This window comes from Giraffa tippelskirchi, chromosome 14 (assembly GCF_054371585.1).
Source record: "Giraffa tippelskirchi isolate mGirTip1 chromosome 14, T2T-mGirTip1v1.2.pri, whole genome shotgun sequence".
NCBI lineage: Eukaryota > Metazoa > Chordata > Mammalia > Artiodactyla > Giraffidae > Giraffa > Giraffa tippelskirchi.
Genome location: NC_137288.1, coordinates 61,237,471 through 61,258,633, shown reverse-complemented (window position 1 = coordinate 61,258,633; position 21,163 = coordinate 61,237,471). Strand labels below are relative to the sequence as shown.

At 45.8% G+C, this 21,163-nt stretch overlaps 1 protein-coding gene and 1 long non-coding RNA gene across 9 annotated transcripts in view; one reads left to right on the top strand and one right to left on the bottom strand.

The window, feature by feature from the left end:
- The window catches only part of MYO5B (myosin VB), a 337,885-nt gene that overhangs the window by 86,880 nt on the left and 229,842 nt on the right, over window positions 1-21,163 (top strand). Inside the window, exon 1 of one of the 8 annotated variants that reach the window (XM_081562017.1) lies at window positions 8,941-10,733. The exons of the other annotated variants lie outside the window; for them this stretch is intronic. The gene's annotated coding sequence lies outside the window, so the exon portion shown is untranslated. Of the gene's footprint in view, window positions 1-8,940; window positions 10,734-21,163 lie in introns of those variants that run through there. 8 annotated transcript variants of the gene reach the window in all.
- LOC145534488 (uncharacterized) lies at window positions 2,646-21,099 on the bottom strand. Its single transcript, XR_014074664.1, has 3 exons — window positions 21,000-21,099; window positions 11,826-11,931; window positions 2,646-6,332 (listed from the first exon to the last, which is right to left on the bottom strand). It is a non-coding gene; the product is annotated as an uncharacterized LOC145534488 (long non-coding RNA).

Below are 21,163 nucleotides of genomic sequence, written 5' to 3'. Positions count from 1 at the left end.
AGCAAACTTACTAATTCCTGCTCGTCTTATTTGCCTGGAAAATCCCATGGACGGAGGAGCTTGGTGGGCTGCAGTCCATGGGGTCGCGAAAAGTAGGACACGACTGAGTGACTTCACTTTCCCTTTTCACTTTCATGCATTGGAGAAGGAAATGGCAACCCACTCCAGTGTTCTTGCCTGGAGAATCCCAGGGACGGAGGAGCCTGGTGGGCTGCCGTCTATGGGGTCGCACAGAGTCGGACATGACTGAAGTGACTTAGCAGCAGCAGCTCGTCTTATTTAGGGTTAGAGCTGATACCGTCTTTTCCTATAGAAGGGACAGATTGCAGTTTGGGTTGGTGAAATCACGGCTGTGTGCTTCAGTGACACAGCTGTTTCCTAGCCCATGTCTGAGCTTTCCTCTTGTGGATTTGGGAAACAAGCTTCCTGTCCCCACTTACTGATTTGATAACAGTGAACTTCTTCTAAAGACTGATCGTGGAGCACCTCGATGATGGCTGTTAACCAGGAAATAAATGAGAAAGGCCACTCTGCACCTCAAGTTCGCCGTCCCTAGAGCAGGGAGAAGGCTCTTACGGGGGCAGGTCTCTGTCCGTGTCATCGGGAGAGCGAGAGTGAGGGAGGAGCAGCCCCGTCTTGTGTGGAGTGATACTAATTGCTGTGTGTCCTGTAGCCGAGAACTTTGGTCTCTAAGGACCACAGGGATATGTGCTATGGTTATTCTTGGGATTCTGGCCTAGATTGTTTTTTGTTTTCATTAAATTTGACCCATTCTGCATCATCTAGGAAACCATTAGGTCACTTATTAGGAAAATCCACTTACGTGTATTGTTGTTGTGGGTGTGTGCTCAGTTGTGTCCGATTCTTTGTGACTCTGTGGGCTATACAGCCCGCCAGGCTCCTCTGTCCGTGGAATTTTCGAGGAGAGAATACTGGAGTGGGCTGCCATTTCCTACTCCAGGGGATCTTCCCGACCCAGGGTTCGAACACATTTATGTATCGAACGTTTGTTTTTGGCTGCATCTGGTCTTAGTTGCGGCGCACAGGTTCTAGAGCACGTGGTCTCCCTAGTTGTGGCACATGGGCTCGCTAGTTGTGGCACGGCCTGTGGGATCTTAGTTCCCCAACCAGGGGTTGAACTCACGTCCCTTGCATTGGAAGGCAGATTTTTAACCACCGGACCACCAGGGAAGTCCCAGAAAATCCCTATATTTTAATTCAGTGTCTAAGTCTTCGAGAGATGGGGAAGTTGGGCAGGGTCTGGGTGGAACATGGAAGGAATAATGATGTTAGATGATTTCTTCCTCTTGTCGTTGGTGATGAGTTGTAGCTGGAAACATTCCAAGCCTTTTTTCCCCACCAACTAGAAGAGGGTCAGCTAAGTTCTATCTTTAAAAAGGAAACGACCCTACAGAAAACATGACACGATAACTCACCTTCGTACACACATGCAGAATCCTCACCAGAAAGTCTGTGCATTGCTACTAAAAATCCCCCAATGTGTTACAAGAACAGATAGCGATAACAGGGATTGAAACATTGGAGTAGATTATTTAGTAGTTCTAGAATGTTCTGTAAGTGTTCTGTAAGACTTTGAAGCCATCCTGATGGTTAGGCTTCAGCAGTGGACAGTCATGTCCACTGCTTCAGTGTCTTCAGTCAGGTGTGTGAGGACAGGGACAATGTCTTTTTGCCACTGTCTTTCTAGAGTCTGGCACAGGGCGTGGCCATGGTAGGTGCTCAATACCTTTTGATAAGTGGGACAAGGAAGTTCTCTTTGAAAGAAGGAGGTTCCATGACTGTCAGGCTCCCTTACGTAAGGCTGATGAAGTCTCACCTTAAGACTCAGTTCCACAGATGTCTTTTGAAGACTAGCCCAGGGCCTGCTCCTGTCTGAGTGTCGTCAGAAGTGAGGGGGACAGGCCTCGGGGGAGGAGAGCAGACTGCAATGAGCAGTCTAGACTGTCACCCCCTCAGGGTCAGAGGAGAGCTGTTGGCACTCGCAGGACAGGTGTGGTGGGCAGAGGCCAGGTGTGGAGTCAGACGTAAATACACACCGAGGTGCGGCTCCTGCAGTGGGCCCGAAAGACGCAGAGCCTGAAGGGGTCCTGATGGTGATGTCAGTGCTGTCCCCCGACTGTACTGGTGAGGAAACTGAGGCTCGGAGCGGGGAGGTGACTTGTACAAGATCAAACAGCCTGTTCATGCTAGAGCCTAGGGTGGAACCCGGGTTTTCTGGGTTTTAGTCCCCCACCAGCCCCACGTGAGTGATTTTCAAATACCCTTTGGAGCAAATGGAGCAAGGGGCCTCCTCGGTGAGGAAAGGGGGCGCCCAGGTAGCTGTGTGTATCTTCTCTGAAGGAAGTTCTGTGGACATTTATCTGCAGATGTTGGAACGCACTGCATGGGCTTCACTGAGGCCACCCAACCACATGCTGCAGCTGTTGAAGCAGCGCCTGCCGTGCTGGTTGCCCCGGCACCTCCCAGCCTTCATTATCACCCCCATTTTTGCTCCTAAAAGCTTCAGCACCGATCCCTCAAGAAGGACGAGCTCTTGCTTCTGCTCTGGTCCTTCAGCTCTTTGCCAAGTTCCCTCTAGGCGGTGTGAGTGGAGGCTCACGAGGGAGTCAGCTGACACTTGAACATGCCTGCCCAGCTCAGACAGAGGTCTGAATTGGGAGCAGGTTATGTAACTTTATTACGTAAACCTGGCTCCGCCCCAGGCCTCAGTAACACCTTAATTAGAAGCCAGCTGCCTTCAGAAGCCTGGCTGTGCCCCCCAGGCTCTTTGAGGATTGTCTTGGAACCTGTCACGTGATGAGCCTTCCCAAGTGATGTCTTGGTGACCTGGATGAGTTAGTGCAGCTCTGGAAGGTCCCTGAGAAGTGTTAGGAAGTTCAACGAGACTGTGACATTCATTTTCATCATTAGTGATTCATTTTCATCATTATTTTCCAGAAGCATCAGTCTGATAGTTTGGAAATTTAGTACATGGTCCTTCACTCGGGGTAGTCTGAGGAGCCATCTAAAGCCTCACCCTGGATTTAGTAATAGTAATAGTTTAGTAATAATAAGTTAGCACACATGAAGCACATGCTCAGTCTGGCTTTGTACTAACTGCCTTAAACATGTTCTCTAATCTTCACGGTCACCCGTGAGGGTGTACCCCAGGGGACCAGTATCCCTGGCTCACAAATGGAGAATCTGGGCCTTGGGGGGCCTGTAACCCACCCAGAGTCAAGTGGATGGGAAGGAACAGGGTGGGGGCTTGGCGTCAGGTCTGCTGCCTTCAGAGCCTGCACTGAGCCCGGAGCCAGGCTGGGTCTAGGAGGGCCGTGTGCTGGCCAGCAGGTTTGTTCCAGGGCTGAGCTGGGGCCCGCGCTGCCCTGGACCTCACGGTGGAGGAACGTCTGCCTCGCTCAGCCTTCTTCCACCTTCCTCCGGCCTCCCTGGTTTGTGCTCCTGGGACATGTGTGGCAACGACAAGACTGTTTCTAAATGACAGCAATTGCCACTCATTCTTTTTGTGACGGTTGTTGGTGTCAGCGTCCTGCCAAGCACTGAGTTTTTGGGGAAAGCAGACCCCATGACTGAAATTCATGGAATGCATCATGTAGGTGCAGGTGCCCATCTATGCTAACTTATTCTCACTAAACTAGTACTAGTTGGCACTTCTGCCTTCCTCTGATGCCGACTGCCCCCTCCCCTCTGTTAGTGTGGGGGTTGGCAGGCCTGCCTGGGGAGAGTGATCGGAGAGAGGCCAAGGCCTCCTGGGAGTCCGGTGACTGAAGGCTTGGCCCTCTGTGAGACATGAGCTTCCTTTCTCTTTCTTCCTTTGGCCAGCTGTGACTTGACTTCTGTGCTTTCTCCAAATTTTATGTAGGATACATTCAGTATTAGAATAACATGTTTTTAAAAAACCAAATTCTATCACCTTACCCTTATACCTGTGCCTCAGTTTACTCATCTGTAAAATGGTGATAATTGCCACTGCTTGCTTCATAGGGCTTATATCAAGCCAAATGAAGTAAGGACCTGACGTGCTGGCTACTTTAAAAAGAGGAGGCAGCAAAATCAAGCTCAGGTGGCAGATCTAAATGCTGTAAATGGGGCCATGAGATGGAAGTTTAATCTTTTGCAATCTGATCTCATTTGTTCAGTCTCAGGACTTATCTTGAGAAATCGATAAAATGAGTTAATTTTGTGTTCTCTTTTTTTTTTCGTTCGCATAGCAGCTCTTTAGGCTTTGGACAAAGGCTAAACTTCCATGTACTTAAAGCTGAAATGGCATTTGTGATGCCTGGGAGATAAGAACCTATTTGAGTTGCTCTCAGCAAGGATGATAATGAAAACCAGGAAGAAGGTGGGGAGGAGGGAGTTTCAGAAGGTGCTCCCCAATGGCGTCTGCTTGGTAACCCCCTGCACCGACTTCCATCTCGGGGGCCCCTACCTATCTCTGGGTGGTCGATGCATTTCTGGACGTTCTTTATAATGTGCAGAAACAAATTGCAATTTCCTATCTGAACCTGATATTTATGAGGCCACAGTTGATATCCAGACATAAAGAAAAGGAAATAGCAGCTCTCTGAGTTGAATAATTAAGCCATATCAGAGCAGTGAGTGTTCCGTGGCCCAGTGATGTGCTTTTTTCTCTGATGTTCATTTGTCCCTAATCTTTAGCACAAATGTAAAATGTCGTTATCTGCCTCCAAATCTTGGTGAACCTTGCAGTAAAGTTGGCAGAAATTTGTCACAGCAGTAGGGAGGCATTAGTGACTCTTGGGAAAGCAAGTCAGGCTTCTGGTTTTATGTCAAAGCACTACTTGACATGGCTTTAGGATGGTAAGCTTCCCAAGGGCAGGGACTTTTGTCCATTTCATTCACCGTTCTCTGCCTAGGACTTAGAACAGTGCTGACCATAGAGGTGCTGAGCAGATCATGTCTTGGAAAGAGTGGCCAGGAGCTGTAGAAACTTTCTGCTTACATTCAGCAGTGTTGGTGCTGGGCACAGGGGGCTGCAGGCACAGTGCAAACAAGCTCTTCAGGAAGCAACTATAAAATCCTGGTGATGGGAAAGGGCTCTGGTGTACATTATTCATAAGCAGCCACTCAGCTTCCATGTAACCTTAATTAAATGAAATGATTTGAAAGTGTAATGTTGGCAATACACTTGGGTGTTTGAGGTTTGGTGATGGTGTTGCATTAATAAATGTCTTATTGAAATAAATGACCCAGTTTCTTTTAATATAACCTCCTTATAGTGAAAGTAGAAAGCCACTGCATTGGGTTTTAACACTGTTGCAAGTTGGTTCATTTTCATAAGTGTCTTGACAATGGGGATTCAAGTATTGTCGTTCGTCATTGTTATTTATCATCTTGGATCACAGAGTTGAGATTATACTCTGTGCCCATTTAGAAACATCCAGTTCATTGGGGGAGTTTTTTGCTCTGATGGAAGTATGTATCAGTACATGGGGTAGATGGGACTGGAAGGTTCTGATGTCTACAGGGCAGAGAGAAAAGGGTTTTCACAGGGACTGCTATGCTATGTCAGGCATCACACAGAGTGGGTGGTGAAAGGAAGACCCTACTGGCAGTGCTCGACTGGTTTCGATGCCATGGTTCTCTGATCCTGGAGGCATGTGTGTCCCCTCCTGTGTGTCTGCCTGTGGAGTCCCATTTTGTGGATATAGGTGGATGAGTGGCTAAGTAGGAGTCCGGTCTTTGCCTCTTGGTGGGACATCTCAGTGTTGATGCCATACTTACTGTGATGGGTCAGTATGAAGGACTCCATGTTTACCCCATAACAGTGTTTCTCAGCGAGGCTCTTGGAGCACCTGTGATAGAGTCACTTAGGTTGTGTGTAATGTAGATTTCTAGATCCCTCCCAGATACTGTGGAGAAGGGCTTCAGTTCTCTTTATTTTGCTTTCCTCCCATGGAAAAGTCTTGCTGGGCTTTTGGGTCTTGCTTTTTTATTTCCATCTTGTCTCTCCTCTGATGTCACTTCCTTGGAGAGTTCGTCTCTGACCACATTATCTAAAACAGCAGTCTTGTTTCCCCCATTCAGGTTGCTTCCAAGCCCCTTTCCATGCTTTGCTTCTCCTTGGAGCAGCTGTCTCTGTATCTGGTTTCGTCTGTCTCCTCTGCTACAACGTGAGTTCCCAGAGTGCATGGACCCTGTCTCTTCCTCCTCTGTACCCCGTTGCCTAGAGCCTGCCTGGCAAATAGTAGGTCCTCCGTGAATGCACCGCATGAAGGTCTCCAGGTGAGTCTTAGGTTTGCTCAAGGTGCCTTATGGGGAGAGGCGGATGAGCTGGTAAGAAGCAGTCCCTCGGTAGGATAAAGAAATGGTGGAAAAGGCTAAGACTTAGAAACTCTAGTCCTAATGTTAGTAAGCCTGCAGTTTTACCTTTATGAGCTAACTTTGCCAGCATAAACCACAGTGAATTTAAGGACTTCAGTAACTACTGGTGGTGATTACAAAACATTCTGCAAACATATGTCAATAGAGGTAACAATAACCACATTCTGAATCTTAGTTATGACTGACCCCTTAAGGCAGATAGGATTTTAGCAGATAGCTAGTTCTTGAATTCTGTCGCAACTGACTTAACCCAGAGAACATGCATGTGAGTGAAAGATGCAATCTGTCTGGAGAATCCACACCAGAGCTTGCAGAAAGGACATGAGCCAGAAGTGACTGTTCTCCTGTCTACTAATTTAAATTACAGTCTTGAAGTTGGGTACATCTCCCTTTCAATCTGTGACTAATCAATGCCCTTGAGAGGGCAGGGACTTGGTGGTTTTATGAATATAATTTGCTTCTGTTAACTAACCAGTTTAAATTCTTTTTTTTTGATGACTTGAGCAAGAAATGCTGCTGATTATAAATGATGGTAGTGATGCCTCTAGCGCTGGCCTCATTGTGTCCCTTTGAGTTGGTTGCAGTTAAACCGAGGCACCGACTATATTGATAATAGAAGGTACAGCCTCGGTTCCTACACGAGTAATCTTGGAGCTGATCTAATCTGAGTCTTCTCTCTTTCTTATTCTTGCCATTTTCTTAGTTAGTAGGATATCCACCAAAGGATGAAAATCTTAACCAGTCGGTCCAGAAGGAATCTGTGACTTAATCCTGAAAAAAACCCTCAATAATGTAGAACCCTCATTGTTATGAGCATTTAAAAGTAGCTCTCATACCCTCTGCTGTTCTGTTCATGGTGCGCTGTGATTGCAGGATCTTCTGATGTGTGTGTGTTTAGTAAGGCACTCTCTAACCTGAGCCCATAGGTGTTTGGCTCTGTGTTTCCTCCCTTTACCCAGTTTTTAATGGTACTTTTAAATATACATTATATGTGTATGTGTATTGTGTATGTATTTTTTTTTTGGACAGACCCATATTCTACATTGTCAAGCTTTCCCAGGTGGTTAATAGCCCTAAGAAACTTATGCTCACCAATCCATGCTATGAACATCTTTGGCAAATTTTAATAATGGAGTAAAAGTTTTGTTCCTTAATTTCCAATTTCATTGGGTCCTCTGTGTTAGGGATTTGAGTTTATGGAATATGACTGGCTGGTCTGAGTGACATATGTTTAGGGACTGTTTTTAAAAAGCACATTTGACTGACTCAAGAGGAGATGCAAGTGTGGATTCAGGGTGTTGCTTTGGAATCCCACAGATGTGGGGTCCAATCCTGGCTCTGGAAACTTTTAGTAATGTATGCTTGGAAAGGTGCTTAATCTTGCTAATTAATTACCTTACTTTCTTTTTGGCTGTGCCATGCGGCCTGTGGGATCTTCCCCGACCAGGGATCAAACCCATGCCCCCTGCGTTGGAAGCATGGAGTCTTAATCACTGGACAGCCAAGGAAGTCCCATACTTTAATTTCTTATGTAAATGAGAGTAAATACTATTTTACTCATTTAAATATTGAGTACCACCCAACTGCCAGGAATACCTAGAGCTGGTGGTGGACCATGGCTTCAGCCTCTATGGAACTTACATCAGAGTGAGCGAGACAAGCAAGATAAAATATTTAGTTCATAGACACTGTTGAGTTCAGGGGGTGGGGGTAGAGAATGAAACAGAGAAGAGAAATATGAAATGAGGAGGGAGGAGTCCTGGTGAAATTTGAGCCTGTGCTGAGATGTTCCCATTTGGGCAAAGACTTGAAGCAGGTGAGGGAGCAGGCTGCCTGGATATCTGGGGGAAGAACATTCCAGACAGAGCCCATCATGAGCCTGGGCCTGAGGTGCAGTGGGCCTGGGAGTTTTGAGGAACATCAGGGAAGCCTGTGTCTGGGGCTGAGTTGAGAGAGTAGGATGTGAACTTGGAGAATTATGTGGGTCCTCACGAGAACTCTGTTGTCCTGCCAGAGTCACCAGGAGGTGCTGGTCTGGAAGGGCTGGGTGCCACATGAGGAAGTTTCCATGGCTTTGTCTGTAACTGATGTGTTTTCTCACATTTCTTGGATTCTGTGTGGTCGGTCCAGAGCTCACAGTGCAAGGAGACCTTGCTCTTCAGCCACCCTGTGTGCTTGATGGAAGGTAATGGTTTAAGACTCCAGTTTGTAAGGACACTCTGACTCCAGCATCCTTTCAGTCTTCACAGCTGAGAGTCCCTCCAAATCCCAACAAATTCCACCACCCGTCCTGGCTGACCACCCAGCTCTGCAGACCCGGGGACCAGCAGCTGTTTTGTTGCTTCTTAACCATGCGGTGTTCCCTGGTGGCTTAGTGGTTAAAAAAAAGTCTGCCTGCAACGCAGGAGACCCTGGTTCCATCCCTGGGTCAGGAAGATCCCCTGAAGAAGGGAATGGCAACCCACTCCAGTATTCTTGCCTGGAGAATCCCATGGACAGAGGAGCCTTGCCGTCCATGAGGTCACAGAGAGTCAGACAGAACTTAGTGACTAAACACACCCTGCAGTATACCTCTTGTTTCTGCTGCAGTGCTAGTGGCTGGCCTCTGTCTTGTTTCATCATCCAGCCTCATCCTGGTCTGAATTTTTACCTTTTTTGTACCTCAGTCTGTAGGGAAACAGTTCTTCTCCTAAACTGCAGAAGCCAAGTGTTTACTTCTTACTACCCTCTCTTCTCGAGTCTTCCTGATATGTGAGTCCTGGTGATCCTCAGAATGCTCCATGCCAGCCGCGCCCCAGCCCACCCACAGGTGCTGCTGCTGTGGCATTTTGCGGTTCTGTGATGGCCAGTGTTTACCATGCTTTCTGGTAGGGCTCTTGTCCATCGGCTTCCAGTTAGAGGATTAGTAAGGGTAGATGTGACTTTTGGAGTCCATGTCTCTCTGTTCACTCTCTGGATCAACGAGTTGACCCCCAGGGCCCTGAAGAGGCCTGGCATGCTGGTGCCATGGCAGCCTGTCACCACATTGGCTTGATTTTCACCTCCTCCCATCTGTGTCTTCAAATAGCTCCAGCTCCACCCTAGGTGTGGAGTCAAAAGCTGCATGTCATCTGAGGCGCCCTCTGCCCTCTTCTCTTTCCAGATCTTCTCTGTCCTGGAAGGTCTGATACTTTCATTCTCGGTTTTCTGCTGCCTGGTCTCTATAGTCTATTCTCCTAAGAGCATGCCACTACTGTGGAGAGTTTCCAGTAGATTTCATAGATGGTGGACCTTGTGGTCTCTTGAACATGCTTGTGCTTCCAACATAAGAGCCTGATGTGGTGAGAAACTCTATTGCTCTCCTCGCTGGAGCATGGTGGTCGCTACTGTCCACCTCTGTTCTTGGTTCCTGTTTGTCCAAGTGTGGTCCTGAGGAGTATGGAGAGTGGCCTTCAGGCTCTCTTCAGATGTAACAGTTTTTCTGGTTGTAACCTGGTTTCCATTGGAGTATAGGCATCTGAGGCCACATAAAGAGGCCTAAATTGTAGTAGAAATAAGTTCAGTGTCAAAGAATGTGAATTATTATTTTTTAACTTTGAGAAAGGCTGTGAAAAATATGTGTTGATTTGCCTGAAAGTTAAGAAAGGAAGGTCTGTAATTCGTGGTTATTAATGATATTATTAGTGAGGAACTGGTTCTGTTGTTGACAGAAACCCAAAAATGTTTCTTATCCTGATGTCCACCTTCTTTGAGCATTCTTCTTCATCCCAAAGAAAGATAAGAACCATCACAAAGATGAATGATATAATTATAATCTTTCATGGTACTGACCTAAACTAAGTCAAAATTTTTTTTTAAAAAACTGGTACTTTTTACTAAGAAGGAAATTCTTACTATGTAACATCTAAACTGTGTTCCGGAATGATGTTTTCTAGTTGTTCTACCCATTTGGAACTCCATGCTCTTGGTAGCAGATTATTTGTGAGGACCCACCAGATTTCAAAGAGTCATCTAGTTATAATGTTAGAAAGAACTGTTAGGAGTTTGACTAGAGTCGTTATAAAGAATAATCAAAAGGATTGAGAGGTGAGGATTTTGAACAGAAGTGAGACTGTGAAATGCTGACACTTCCAGGGAGGGTTCAGCTACAGTGTCAGCATCTCCCCAGCCTCGTGGTTCAGGTTGAGACCATATCCACACACAAAACTAGTTAGAGATGGGGACCAAGGTGGTGGCTTCAGGAATGGCAAGGAAGCACCCTGTTACTCTCAAATTCGGTGCTGTTGGTAAATTGATGAGGTCACACGTTGCCAGAATGTCAAGATGGCTGAGCCCACAAAGCAGCTCTCCTGGTCTGCTAACCAAAGGATGCTTGCTGAATACCCAAGGTGAACCGGCAGTCCTAAGCACGGATATAACAAGGAGGGGTGGGGCAGGAGAGAAGGGCAAGAGGGCAGAGTCTGTTTCAAGAGTGTAACTCCACCTGCTGATAACATCCAGGCCTTGAGAGCAGCTACTCTTCTTCAAGAGAGGAATGCATTTGGGCTGAAGAAAGACAAAGACTGCCTCTCCGTTACTCCCTGGAGAGGGCAGAAAAGTCTCATGGGCTGAAGCAGAAAAGGGGGAGAGGAAAGAAAGGCCTTTGGGAAATCATGGGCTGACATGGGGTCATGCGGTTCTTTTACCTTGGTGATTTGGGGAAAAGCTCAAACTAGAGTGTGCATGTAAAACATCTGGGGATATTTTAAAATAGAGATTCTCATTCATTGGGTCTGAGTTGGAGATTCTGCACTTTGAACAAGCTTCCAGGTGTTGCTGATGCTGCTCCTCTTGTGTGGACCAAACTTGGAATAGCCAAGTTCCAATCTAACCTTTTCTTCTGAGCCAGGCTAGACTGGCCAGACGGAGTTACAATAGCCTTTGCCCTGTATCAAGGTCTCTTACTAATTGCAGACTCTCCCTCTTAGTATTCCTAGTATGCAGCCATCTCTACATCTCTACCTTCTCAATGGGTCTCTGCAACACTGGACCATGGGAGCAATGTGTTACCTGGCTTTTCTCCTTCTGGGCTGCATTCCTTCTGTGAATTCTCTTTGAATATTCTCTCTGAATATTCTCTCTTCCTTTTTCCAGGTTAAAACTTGGAGAGGGTCTTTTTTCCTTTTGTTTTAAAGTTTTTTTAAGCTGTAGCATGTGGCAATCAAGATTGCCTTAGGACTTAAGGTAAAGATTACATGCTACAGAGATGATATGGTCAGGGACTCAAGGATGCCTGACTACTGTCTCAGTAAGTACCCATATTCTTCCCTGGAACCTGTTTAAGGAATGATTGCCGAATATTGATCAACTTTCCACTGGGTGTTGATTAGCCCCAAGCCCAATGCCTTCAAAAGCAGAGTTCTGGGCTGGAGCATTGGAGTTTTGAGTGGTGGAAATGGCCTCAGCCCACCCTGAGCCACATCGTTTTCTAGGGGTCTTACCATGCTCTGCTTGTGTCCTCCACAAAGCAAAGACAGGAGGGAGCGAACAAAGATAGCCGGACACTGGGCAGCCTTAACCTCTGGTTCAGTTTGCTGATCCCTGGACCTGGAGGAGAGCAGGTGAGGAGAAGGGAGAAGCACTGTGTGTGACCTTTGGATGGCAGTGACCATGCCCTGGTAACCGTCAGTATCCTAGGTCTAACCGATTGGTATTACTGTGCTTTGGGGGAAGAGTAAGGAAGCAGGTGGAGGGTGGTAGGCTCCTTTCATACCTTGTAGGCCTTTTGCTGTAGCTCAGTTGGTGAAGAATCTGCCTGCAATGCAGGAGACCCAGGTTCGATACCTGGGTTGGGAATATCCCCTGGAGAAGGAAATGGCAACCGACTCCAGTATTCTTGCCCAGAGAATCCCATGGACAGAGGAGCCTGGCAGGTTGCAGTCCTTGGGGTCGTGAGAGTCGGACATGACTTAGCGACTAAACCACACCACCACACCTATGCACAGTGGTTGAAGTTTTCTTGTCAGTGGGCCTGGTGTTGCCTGACAGTAAACGAGGCTTCAGAGATGCTCGGTGCAGTTAAGATTCCCATGTGTGAAAAGGCATTCTCTCAAGCCCTCACTTAAGCAGCAGAACCAACATCATGCATCTCTCTCTTCATTGCGACAGCTCAGAAGAAAACAAGATCCTGATTTAGCAGAAGCAGATGTCACATAAAACACTTTGCTTTAACTATGACAGAGTGAAACTGTGAATTAGTCATTTAAGAATTTACTCTAGTGAATATCCAAACAGATGTGCTAATGTACAAGAGAAAACCTGCTCCTCCCTTGCTGTCAGTGGACCACACCTGCATGTAGTTTTAGTTCTCTCTTCGGTTCCCAGGCAGGGCTTTGCTGAAACATCTGGGCCATGCATCTTGGCTGTGAGTGTGGGAGATGACCACTCACTGGGTTATGGGAGGTAAATCACTGACGGTGGCCTTAGGACACTGAGGGTATGTGTGTGGACTCCAGAACTGTGACTCTGGGTCCAGTGTCTTCAGCCAGAGCTCATGGAGCTCATGGAAGGCAATGGGGCCCTGTTGAATACTTGTCAGTATGTAGGTAGCCCTAGAAGGTAACATTAGCATGTCCAATGTTGGATGCCCATTGGCTTCAGTGAAGCCAGTTGGGTTTGCTGGGAAAAAATAACTGTAAGATGTCTTGTGTTCCCTAGCTAACCATTCTGTGAATGCACATAGCAGCTCAAAGCTCAGGTCCAAATGTCTGTAGACCTCACCAAATGTCTCCTGGGGGTCAGGACAACCTGTGATGGAGAACTTTTCAGCTAGGGAAAGTGCATTGTGTTTGGGGATGAACCCTTGGAGGTGAGAATCCCAGGAGTCACCTGCATTGTACTCACCAAAGGAACAAGGCTGTTGGCTCTGTGTCTAAGGCAGCCTTTGGGACTAGAAGGAAACCCAGGCAGCTGGTCACACTTCTGTTCTCTGTGTATCTCTCGGCCTCTGCTGTGTATCACTCTTGCCGGACAACCAGTCCCAAAGCATGGTTGTCACATGTCACTGATCTGTTCTGGAGCCTCCAGTTCCAAGAAGCCTCCTTCATCTGCCCATTCTTACCTGTATAAATCCGTTTCCCACTATTGCCTGACATGCATTTTATGTTTCAGGTAGGTATTATTTTTTTTTTTCCTGCCCATATTTCAGTTGGTTTTATTCTGAGCATTAGGTATAAAAGATAAGGACATAGAAAATGTCTGAAGTTGGAAATGCACAACTTCAAACTTCATTGAGGGACACAGATTGAGACATACTGGAATACGTATTGCGCCCATGGCCAGAGAAGATGGATTAAATGGAAACAGAATGGGGAAGTTGTGTTTCAAGCCTAATAGCAGTTACCAAGGGTCGCTCTGCTCTTAGAGTTGTGCTTGAATTGTTCATCTAGAGGTCACTGCTACCTGTTCTGCACATTTTTTTCAGGGCAGATGAAGGTGTATGATACTGACAGTCGGTTGGATGCTGGGGAGGTACCTCAGGGGCAGGTGGCCTTGGCCTCCTGGGGATTTTCTCCCTGAGCTGCAGAGTCTGTGCAGATCGGATTCTGTGGTCTGACCTGCTCCCCTCTGCTGAAGGTCTCTTCCCTGAGCCACTCCTCAGGTGACTTCTGTTGGCACCTGAGTTCCCTATGCTGCAGGAGGAAGTAGTTGAGAGTCACTGTGCTGATCATACAGGAGAGCTGACTGCATCATCTACCTTACATTAGCATTGTCTTCACTAATTTACTCCTGTTTCTAAGCATCGGGCCTTTTCCTTCTGTTTAAATCCAACCAGCTCTGGCAGTCTTTCCCAGTTAATTCAGCCCCCACACTACTGCACTTCCAGTCTGTGCCCACACAGTCGAAGGTTTAACTGTTTTTCAAAGCTGAGTTGTAGTTTACAAGCTGCTTGAAGTGAGAGAGATTTTTTTTCTGCTTCATCCATATTTTCTTTATGTTAACAAGTAGCTTGCTCCTTGCTAGATATTTTAGTGTTGATTTTGATTGGGCTCTTTGGGACATATAATGTGAATGTTACACTTTAAATGGAATCCAGAGAACTTGGCAACTAGGTTTGGAACCTGTAGCTCCAAAGCAACATTTACCAGTTAACACCTTGGCCCTTAAGCAATCTGAACAATATACCTATGAGAGCAGCAGCTAATTTTAAGCAATGCAGTGTCTCCACAACTCTGAATATGAGCTATTAAAGTATACCCCTAAGTGGGCTTTCCTGGTGGCTCAGTGGTAAAGAATCGACCTGCCAATGCAGGAGATGTGAGTTTGGTCCCTGGGTCAGGAAGATCCTCTGGAGAAGGGAATGGCTGCCTATTCCAGTATTCTTACCTGGGTAATCCCGTGGACAGTGGAGCCTGGTGGGCTACAGTCCATAGGGTGGCAAAGAGTTGGATTCGACTTAGCAACTGAGCATGCATGCACATACCCATAAATAAACCCACAAGCTGTCAGGCTTGATGGAGAATGTTAGTTACAAGCAAATTACATTGTAGAGGCAACATTCACTGATTTTGCAGGGAATCATTTACTCTGATCTTGACAGGTGGTCTCCTGCCTGGACTTCAATGGAGCTAGTCAGTCTTGTCCTTTCCTGGCTCACACCTCTAGCCTCTTTGGCAAAAACTGTGTAGTTTCCCCTTGGTTTAGGGTTAAGTATCAGTTTCCCAGCTGCCGACTTTCCTTTTCCAATCCCAGGTTGTGCTGGCTTCAGTTTCATGTTTCTTTCGCTGCTCCATCTCAGTTTCACTTGAATCCCGGTTGCAGCAGGGTTTGTGATCTACTGCCCTGGTTTCTTTGTTGTCAGTGAGTCCTTTGGCACCTGCAGCTGCCTCATGAGCTGTCGGTGGCTTGCCTCTAGACTTTGCTAGGCTTGGGGCTTGTATTGGAGGTTACTCTCCCTCCCCAATCATTGGTTTGTGTCCTTTGACAATGCCTAATATGGAACCTAAAACTTTTGCCTGTTGTGTCTACAAATCCATCATTCTTATTGCCTGGAAAATAAGCCCTATATTCTGCTGCTATGAATGAGTCTTAACAAAAATATCAGAATTTACATGTTTACCTGTTATATAAATTTTATTGGCAAGGACTAGCCTAACCCCACTGCTATAGCCCAAGAAGTTTTGAAACTTCTAGTTGTGTTCAAGCTATCATATAATTTACACAGGGACCCAAACACATTTTATCAGTACAACTAAATAAGTCTTCATTGAGCACTTTCAGTGAGCCAGGTAGTAGAGTATGTCTGGGAATCAAAAGAGTAGTTAAGATTGCTTTTATGGCACCTCCTGTCTGGTTGATGTAAGCATATGAGCAACCCTGGGACAAGCCAGGTTGCTCTGGTATGTGATGATGGAGGTGAGATGGATTTGGAGAGGTTCATCTGTGGGAAATGGATGTGGGAGGAAAGTCGAGAAGGCTGAAGTCATGAAGGATGGGGAGGATTACAGGAGGATAAGATAGGGGAGGGTGGAGCATTCCAGGAAGAGGGAATCATATTTTGTTATTTTGAAAATCCAGGGCTTGCTCAGGAAATGGGGTAATTCCACTGGACTGGCTGACTGCATGTGCAGTGACAGTTCCCCCGTCCCACCAGCCCCGTGGGTGGGTGCCAGCTGAGGCTGCAGGGTCTGGGCTGCCTTAGCAGGGTCTCCTAGAGGAGCTGAGAGCAGACATTGGTCAGAGATGGGGGTATATCGGAGCCAAGCTGAGAAGCCATCATAGAATCCAATGTTGGGCCCTTGGGCAAGTCCAAAGTTAGAGGTTAAGGAGAGGAGACAGGAACAGGACAGGAAGCAGGAATGCAAAGCAAGGGTGCAGGGAATTCAATTTTTAAGGATGTTCAGTGTGAATGAGGTCAGTGGCGAAGGACTTGCACTTACATAGAGTGGACCAACTGATACCGGGTTAGTGGGTGGCTCGTAAAGGTCAGACCGAAGGAGAGGGTGGAAACAGCGGTCAGAGAGCACCGAGGGCCTTGAATAACAACCTGCAAGAGGCTCTGGGAACTACTGATCCTTTTTGAACAAGGAATGAAGGGCCAGACCTTGGTTTCAGGTAGGGGGATCTCTTAGCTATTGGTAGGATGCGTCGGAGAAGAGGGAGATTGAAAGCAAGGAGACCGTAGCACTTGCCAGTCTGAGTTTAAGGGCAAAGGATGCCTGAACCAAAATGATTCAGATGGGGAAAGGGGAGAGGTGGTGAGGGAAACAGATGGGAAAGAGTTTGGTGGTGGCTTAGGTGCTGGCTGACCACATGTCTTTGCTCCAGAGATGGCTGGTTTATACCTATTGGCCTGGTACAGGTGAATCATATGCAACTGCCTTTCTGTTGGTCAAAAATGATCACATGTGGTCATTTCATATGCATCAACCTACTGTTACAGGGGCTTCCTTTCACTCTTAGAAGTGTTTCAGTTTGGGCAATAAATTACTTTGTCAACTTAGAGACTGGAAGATGAGGGAGAAAAAAGTATTTTCCAAGGTTCTGAGCTTGTTGACCAGGAAGGAGTACAGCCTGGTGCCAGAAGTAACTAGGATTGGGAGGTGGGTGATACTGACCCACCTTGTTTCCTAAATTTGGGGCTGACTCATACCTCTGACTTCCAAGTAATTCCATTCTCACTAAAGATGGAACATCCCTGAGGATGTGTGAAAATATGAAGCCTATGAAGGGGGTCCATGTAGGAGCCATAACAGCCATGTTATGAGTACACGATCTGAGTACTCTGGTGAAATGGGCACGCTCCAGACAGTCTCGCTGTGAGAAATGTTGTATAAAAAGTGTTTAAAGCTTAGAGGTTTTTATTACTGAGCAGGTCCATAGGCAATATGTCTTGGCTTGAGTTTTTGGTGGCCTAATAGTGTCAGTCAGTATGATATCACGGGCATTGTGTGTTATGTACCAGGTGTGTGGGTGAGGAGTTCTAAGAACATCAGAGTACTCAGTCTGTGTTAAATCTCTGATGGAAATGAAACATTATCTGCTTACAGATTTTTTTTTTTTTTGGATAATGTTCCCATGGGGCAGTAGTATAGATTGAGGGCCAGCTCTGTCATTTTCTCCTAGATGGCTTCTCCCTGCCTTCACAATGAACTACCTTTTCTTATATATTTCATTATGAAATTTTTAGTATTTTCATGGAATTTTCTCTCACTGCAGAAGAACTCATGAGTATTATGGAAAATTAGGAAGGTGCAGAAAACAATAGAGAAAATAATGATCATCCCTGATCTTACTACTCTTCTTCCTAACACGTCTCCTCCTTCCTTCTTCTAATCCCACTCAATTGGAGATGAACTGTTAGGTTTTGCTATAAGCTTTTCAGACTTGCCTTTTGCATGCAACAAACCACATGGCCATAGAGCCATTTTTAAAAAAAACAAAACAAGGATCATACTGTATATGTCTTGTAATGTTTTCATTTAATATATCTTGATTATCTTTCTAAAGCAAGCATATTAGTTTACTACTACATATTAGTCATGTGAACGACTGTGCAATATGTTTCCACATCATGATTGATGGAAATTTAGGCCAATTCTCAATTTGTACAACTGCAAACCATGCTGCAGTTAATATGCTTATTTATTTACTTCATCACCAGGTGACTGCTTTTGTAGGAGAGACTCTAGACTTGACTAGACTTGATCACCTAGGTTAAGTTACCCTCCAGGTTTAACCCATTTTGTTATTCGGTCAACAGCGTTGAGTGTGGCTATTTCCTTACTTTTTAGTGTTACTAGTCTTAATATTTTGCGAAACTGGTAGGTTAAAAAAATGGTATCTTGCTGTTTATGGCCATTTCTTAAATCATGGTTAAGGATGAGCATCTTTTCAAATGTTGATTCACTGTTTTTTGTAAACTGGAGGATAATTGCTTTGCAGTGTTTGGTGGTCTCTGCCATACATCAGCGTGAATCAGTCATAATCAGGTAGTCTTGAGCCTCCTCACCCCCATTCCACCCCTCTAGGTTGTCACAGAGCACTGGGCTGGGCTCCCTGTGTTACACAGCAGCTTCTCACTAGTTATCAACTCTTGGTCTTTCAAAAGGTTGTTGATATATTTTGTTCCTGATTTATAGGAGCTTTGAGAGTAAGATTCTAAAGCTTTCTTTGTAGATTTGTGCATGTTTCTTAACTATCACTTGTTTTTAAATTTGTTTATGGAGGCTCTTTAAAAAGAATGGCATATCTGTCAGTCTTTTTCCTTTATGGATTTTGAATTTTATGTCGTGCTTTTTTAGGCTTTGAAATTCTTAAAGTGTTTTTGGAAACAGTCTTGACATTTATTCAGTGATGCAGTAAGTTAACTAACAATAGAATATCTACTTGATGTGTTCAGTTCCTTCTTTATATGGTATCATTTCTAATCCCCGTCTTAATTTCACTTTGAGCTCCCATATGTCAAAGGTGTTCATTCATGAGAGTGGCTTTTTAAGAAATTGAATATCACCTCTTTGGAGAACCTGAAAGTTATGGTCCAGTTAAGCATTTGACCAACTTCTTCTGAGAACCTCATGGTTTCCATGGCACCCTTATAACTCTTTTGTAGATCCTGCAGACAGGATGCTTTTTCATTAAAAACTGACTCAGTGAAAGTTGTGGGTTTCACACACATTCTGCTTTCCTGAGGTTTGTTAGAACAACGCCCAGAAGCAGGAATTCCATACTCTCATCTCCCTTTCCATTTAGCTGTGTGACCTTGGGTTTGTCACTTAACCTTTCTAGGCTCCTCATTTTTCAAATGCAAGACTCAGTCATCCCTCTCAGTGCCTCTCCCATCACTGTTTCTTGGTTTTATAATTTCATGATTATTCTGAATTTCAGCTTAGGGCTGTGGCTCTGCTTATCTGTCATTTCTTTCTTTTAACCTTTTCTGTCTTCTCAGCCTCTTATTTGAAATCTTTTCAAGACAGGCAGTTATTCATTTGGATTCTTCTCTTTGTTTCTGCAGACCTTTGGATGTGTCTGCCTCATTTCCTGGACTCTGTCTTTACAGCTGAAATTAGAAACCTGAAGAAGCATAGCAGATGCTAGAGTCTTATGAAGTAACAGGCCTAAAATAGCCCAAGTCTACTGGCAGAGGGTTCGGCTGTAATTCCAGTGACAGGTCCTGATGGGGCTGACCTGACTAGGTGCCCAGTTTCTCCTCGACTTTTGAGGATGGCTTCAGTACAACATCACCTGCATGGCCAAACCCTTGGCTTGCATAGTCTCATTTCCCCCCTTTTCCTTTTAGTGTGTTAGTATTAAAAGCTTTGGGAAAATTTCAGTACAAACCTTTATGTAAATGGGAGTTTAGCTCGGCAGAAGCTACAGGCAGGCACTGAACAGAAGTCAGACTTGGGGATGGTGAGTACTCAGTTGTAGGTAATGGGGTGTGGTGATACGTCAGGTGGCCCTAAGGCATGTGGCTCATTTGATAAACAAATGAGTGCCCGTGTTCCCTGAGAGACTCCTGCGCAAGGAGAGAGGCAGCCTGAAGTGATGGAAAGAAGGCAAAATAGTAGCCAGATTTGGGTTGAACTCTCGATCCCTGTGTCAGCAAGATCCCCTGGAGAAGGAAATGGCACCCCACCCCAGTATTCTTGCCTAGGAAATTGCGTGGACGGAAGAGCTTGGCAGGCTACAGTGCATGGGGTCGCAAAGAGTTGGACATGACTAAGCAGCTAACACTTTCTGGGGCCATCCCTCGCCTTTTGTTTTAGATATATCCCTTACCTTCTGAGTCTACCCACTTTGTGGGACGATTGTAAGGATTAAGGGATGAGATTGATGTAGGTTGACTATTAAGAGGTGCCATCTTTAAATGGTAATGATAGCTTTCTAATACTTGTGGTGGTGACTGAGTTACCAGGCGTATGCAAATAAGTTGAATATGAGTAAGATTTGTAAATGCCCTAGGACATTTTACAGATAAAGTGTTAAAGAACTTGGGAGACAGAATTCCTATCAACCTGAGTATAGGAGGAGAATGCACGAGGTTTATATACTAAATACTCGATTAATCAAAGCTGCTGTAAGATGGCACGTGTGTGCTAAGTTGTTTCAGCCGTGTCTGACTCGCTGCAGTCCTATGGACCATGGCTGGCCAGGCTCCTCTGTTCATGGGATTCTCCAGGCAAGAATACTGGAGTGGGTTGCCATTTCCTTTTCCAAGGAGTCTTCCCGACCCAGGGCTTGAACTCACTCTCTTACATCTCCTGCATTGGCTGCTGCTGCTAAGTCACTTCAGTCGTGTCCGACTCTGTGCAACCCCATAGACGGCAGCCCACCAGGCTCCGCCGTCCCTGGGATCCTCCAGGCAAGAACACTGGAGTGGGTTGCCATTTCCTTTTCCAGAGAGTCTTCCCGACCCAGGGCTTGAACTCACTCTCTTACATCTCCTGCATTGGCAGGCAGGTTCTTTACTACTAGTGCCACCTGGGAACCCCACTGTAAGATAGGCTGCCAGTTTAACAATTCCTTTATAAACCTCCAGTGCATTTCAATGATAGGATAGGACCTCATCCAGTTTTCTTTGTCCAAGTGGCAAGTGACTGCGATGTACTCACATACATAGGTGGAGTTCTTACTAAGAATTCCCATCCTGGCGGCACATGTATACCCAAGCACACCTGCTGGTATGTAATTTGAATGCGCTTCCTCATAGAAACATCTTTTCTCTATTTGGAGCATATAGGCTGTGTGAGCTTTCCTGGGAACCTCTTTACTTCTAGGTTGGTTTCTATGGAGAAAGTGAATTCTGAGTTCTAGACTTAGAACACAGCTTGTTTGAATA